We start from the raw sequence: 5,269 nt of genomic DNA on the forward strand, positions 1-5,269 counted from the left end.
TTGAATTAGGTTATGGGAAAACTTTAAGTGTGAGTCTTTGTTTCAGATCTATTAATGATATTTTGCCATTAAACGTGCGAGGTAAATTATAATAACACTGAGGTTTTAATGTAAAAAAAAAAAACACATCCGACCGGAAGTGACGACAGAAGCTGGCCGTTGGTTCCCGAGTAAATCGGTTAGGAAATCAAAAGATACTCTTATTTTAAGTGGACACAGTATAAATATATATTATTTTGGTATTAAGTTATGGGAATACTTCAAGTGTAAGTCTTTGTTTTAGATCTAAAGATGATGTTTTGCTATTAAACGTGCGAGGTAAATTATAATAACACTGTGGTTTTAATGTGAAAAAAAAACATCCAACCGGAAGTGACGACGGAAGCTGGCCGTTGGTTCCCGAGTAAATCGGTTAGGTTTTATTTCTTAAACAATGTAGAACAGATTTATGTTTTTTACAGGAGACACACAGTATGAATGATGATGTAAAGTTTTGGAGATCTCAATGGGGTAATGAGATATATTGCTGTCATGCATCACAGCGTTCTGGAGGAGTTGGCACATTGAAAAACAAAATTACAGGAGTCTTATTGCATCATAGTGATTATGATAAAAATGGCCATTATATTTGTCAGGTTTTTGAGATTCAGAAAACAAACTTTATAGTTGCTAACATTTATGGATATAACTCGGTGCCTGACAATACTATTTTATTTAATGAAGTGCAAAATTAAATTTTACACTGGCTTGCCAAATTTCCAAATGCTTATATACTTGTCGGAGGTGACTTCAATACTGTCATTGACAATTCACTTGATAGATGGCCACCAGGCTCTCAAAGTAGTGTCAGCTCAAATCTGAAGTTATTAATGCAAAGGTTTGATTTAATTGATGCCTGGAGATATAAAAATCCGAATAAGATATCCTTTACCTGGTCCAATAAATCAGGCTCAAGAAAGTCTAGAATAGACATGTGGTTAATTTCTAAATCACTTCAAAACTGTGTTACTGTTCAAATTCTCTCCACTCCTTTGACTGATCATAGGGCTATTCAGATTCACATCTCTTTACATCCCTCTCACAATCCTTCAAAAAGCTAATACTGGAAACTCAACAGTTCAGTTTTATGTCATGAAGCAGTTAAAATTAGGATTAAAGATGTAATAATTTTTTTTTTTAATAAAGCCAAAACCCAAAATAATTATTGTACTAATTGGGAACTCCTTAAATATGAGGTAGGTAAATTTATTAGAAAATATTGCAGCAATCTAGCTAAGAATAAGCGTTCTGAGGAGGAAAATGTGATTTCCATCATTACTGCATTATCCTCTATATGTCCAGATAATATGTCAGCAGAAGAAAAAGAAAGTCTCTTAGAAAACCAAAATAAATTAGACAAAATGTATCAATCAAAAGCAGAAGGAGCCTTTGTAAGATCTAGAAAACAATGGCTGGAGGAAGGTGAACAAAACTCTGTGTATTTCTTTCGTTTAGAAAAATCGCAGGCTCAAAATAACACCATCGATCAATTGAAAATAAATGATGTGGTTTGCAATGACGCAAAACAGATTGCAAATTTTTGTTCTCAATTTTACAAAACATTATACAATAGTCAATACTCTGAAAGTGATGCTGTTAAGTTTATGGATACCTTAACTGAAACGAAATCAATCAGCACAGCTGACCAAGTATTCTGTGACCGTCCAATCTGTCTCAAGGAAATAGTGGAATCAATTAATAGTTTAAAAAATAACAAATCTCCTGGGGTGGATGGTATTACATCTGAATTCTATAAAATATTTTCAGAAGAGCTAGCTCCTTTCTTACTAGAAGTATTTTGTGAAAGTATTGATACAGGTGCCCTTCCTCCAACTTTAACACAAGGCCTTATTACCCTTATACCCAAGCCAAACAAAGATTTACTAATCATTGAGAATTGGCGTCCAATTAGCCTTCTAAACAATGACTATAAAATTGTTGCTATTATTTTTGCTAAACGTTTAAAATTGGTTCTGGATGACATAATTGATGAGACACAGTCAGGTTTTATGAGAGGAAGACACATATCTAATAATATCAGGCTTGTACTTGACATTCTGGATTACCCAGAGGTCATTAATGATGAAGGCTTCCTTCTTTTCCTGGACTTTTACAAAGCTTTTGACTCGATCGAACATGAATTTATATTCAGGACACTTGAGAAATTTGGCTTTGGCAATTTTTTCCGCAAAACAATTAAGACTTTGTACTGCAATGGTAATAGTTCTATAAAGCTCAAATCTGGTACATCTCCAAGATTCGAGTTAAAATGTGGGATACGGCAAGGTTGTCCTATTTCTCCATATTTATTTCTGTTAGCCACCCAACTGTTATCGGTTCATATAAAAACTAGTCATTTAAAGGGGATTTCTGTATTAGACAGAGAAATAATTATCAGCCAACTGGCTGACGACACAACACTCTTTTTGAAAGACTCTTCTCAAATTCCCCTAGCCTTGGATGTGATTCATGTTTTTTCCTTGGCTTCTGGTCTTCGTCTTTATGTGAATAAATGTGAACTAATGGCTGTGAAGAGATGTGAAATTATGTCTGTATCTCAAATTCCAGTTAAGGATAGTATTAATTACCTAGGAATACATTTCACTAAAAATCAAAACTCGAGATCGGTATTGAACTTCAATCCAATTGTAGAAAAAACTAAGAAAAGATTTAACCAATGGCTACAGAGAGATTTATCCTTAAAAGGCAGAACCTTACTTTCCAAAGCAGAAGGTATGTCCAGGCTTACGTATGCAGCTATTTCTTTAGATGTTAACCAAAGAATATGTAAAACTATTGACAAAATACTGGTTGACTTTATTTGGAAAAACAAAATTCATTATATTAAGAAATCTGTTATAATGAACAATTACAATCAGGGTGGTCTAAACGTTCTTGATTTCACTACACTTAAACAACACCTTTAAAATTAATTAGATAAGACACTACTTGAAAGACCCTACCTCAATTTGGAACTTTATTTCTCATCATGTAGTCTCTAACCTTGGAGGCCTAAAATTTTTGCTATTGTGTAATTATAACATTGATAGGATTCCTGTTGCGCTCTCAAACTTCCACAAACAAGCCCTTCTAGCATGGTCTCTTGTATACAAGCACAATTTTTCACCTACCAAATATTTCATCTGGAACAATAAAGACATATGTTACAGAAGGAAATCTCTTTTCCTCAACAATTGGTTTAACAATAACATTATTTTAGTAAGTCAGCTTTTCAATAAGGAAGGTCAACTTTTTAATTACCAAGAATTTCTCAACGAATTTAAGATACCTGTGACTCCCAAACAATTTGCTATTGTATTTGATGCAATCCCAACAGGTGTTATTATGTTGTACAGGGCTTACACACCTCCTCTTTCTGCTGTAAAAATTCTGAATGATCCACTTGACACTCCTGTGGGGAAACTTTTCTTTGATCAAAAAAATAACAGAAAAATCCGCAGCTTATTCCAAAATGATTGTGTGTCTGTCTTCTATGTAATTTCCTTATGGAATAATGTTTTAAATGATATCTGTTGGATCAAAACGTGGTCCCTTCCTAACAGGTATTTACTTACCAACAAAGTCAAAGAGATATCATTTAAAATCATCCATCGCTATTACCCTGTAAAAACTGTGATGGTTAGATACAAGAAGGACATTGATGTTACCTGCACCTTATGTAACATGCACCCAGAGACTGTCAACCACTTGTTTTGGACTTGTGAAAACACTCGATCACTATGGCAGGGCATCTGTCGCTTCATCCTGGACAATATTTATGACAAATTTGTGCTTTACTTTAAAGATGTGATTTTTGGTTTTACACTGTATGAACAAAAATTTGAAAAGGAATTCTACCTTTGCAACCTCATTATTTTATTGGCTAAGTTTTATATTCATAAATGTAAGTTTCTTAATACCCGTCCTATCTTTTGTGCCTTTAAAAAAGATTTGGAACTTTACATTAAAACGCTCTCTACCTCTAACAACAAAAAAGCTGTGAAAACGATGATGCTGTTTTCCAAATTTAAGTTGTTTGATGAATCTGAATACGCCTACGGCTTTGCATTTTGTTTACTATATATATATATTTTTTTGTATTCTATTTTTATTATTTTGAACTTACAACCCCCTGCCGCTGTTTTGTACTGTTTTCATAATGTTTTATAATGTTTTATATTGTTGTTTGACTTACTGTTTGTAATTGTTGAAATTTATAAATAAACCTTTAAAAATAATAATAATAATAATAAAATTGTAAAAAAAAAAAAAGTACATCTGTTAGGAAATCAAAAGATACTCTTATTTTAAGTGGACACAGTATGAATATATATTATTTTGAATTAGGTTATGGGAAAACTTTAAGTGTGAGTCTTTGTTTTAGATCTAAAGATGATATGTTTTGCTATTAAACGTGGGAAGTAAATTATGATAACACTGTGGTTTTAATGTGAAAAAAACATCCAGCCGGAAGTGACGAAGAAGCTGGCCGTTGGTTGCCGAGTAAAGGGTTTTTTTTACGCCATAAATTCTTCGCTGTGTCTTGTAACATTTCTTACTGGCACCAACAGGTTGAAATCACACAATTGTTTTATGTGTAACAGTTTTAAAAGATGAACTTATTTTAAGCGGACACAGTATGACTATATATCGCCAACAAGTTAAAATCGCACAATTTATGTGTAACCAGTTTTAAAATATGCACTTATTTTAAGTGGACAGAGTATGATTATTTAATATTTTCAATTGGATTATGGAAAAACTTAGTGTGAGTTTTTGTTTTGTTATTAAACGTGCGAGGTAAATTATAATAACACTGTGGTTTTAATGTGGAAAAAAAAAACATCCAACCGGAAGTGACGACGGAAGCTGGCCGTTAGTTCCCGAGTAAATCGGTTAGGAAATCAAATGGGTGTTTTTTTCCGCCATAAATTCTTCTCTGTCTCTTGTAACATTTCTCACAGGCGCCAACGGGTTAAAATCACACATTGTTTGAAGTGTAACAGTTTTAAATTTGCACTTATTTTGACACGGTATGACTATATATCGCCAACAAGTTAAATCGCACGATTTATGCGTAACCAGTTTTAAAAGATGCACTTATTTTAAGTGGACAGGGTATGATTATATAATATTTTCAATTAGATTATGGAAAAAATTAGTGTGAGATTTTGTTTTGTTATTAAACGTGCGAGGTGAAATATAATAATACTGTGCTTTTATTGTGGAA

The sequence above is a fragment of the Nerophis ophidion genome, linkage group LG05 (assembly GCF_033978795.1).
Source record: "Nerophis ophidion isolate RoL-2023_Sa linkage group LG05, RoL_Noph_v1.0, whole genome shotgun sequence".
Taxonomy (NCBI): Eukaryota; Metazoa; Chordata; class Actinopteri; order Syngnathiformes; family Syngnathidae; genus Nerophis; species Nerophis ophidion.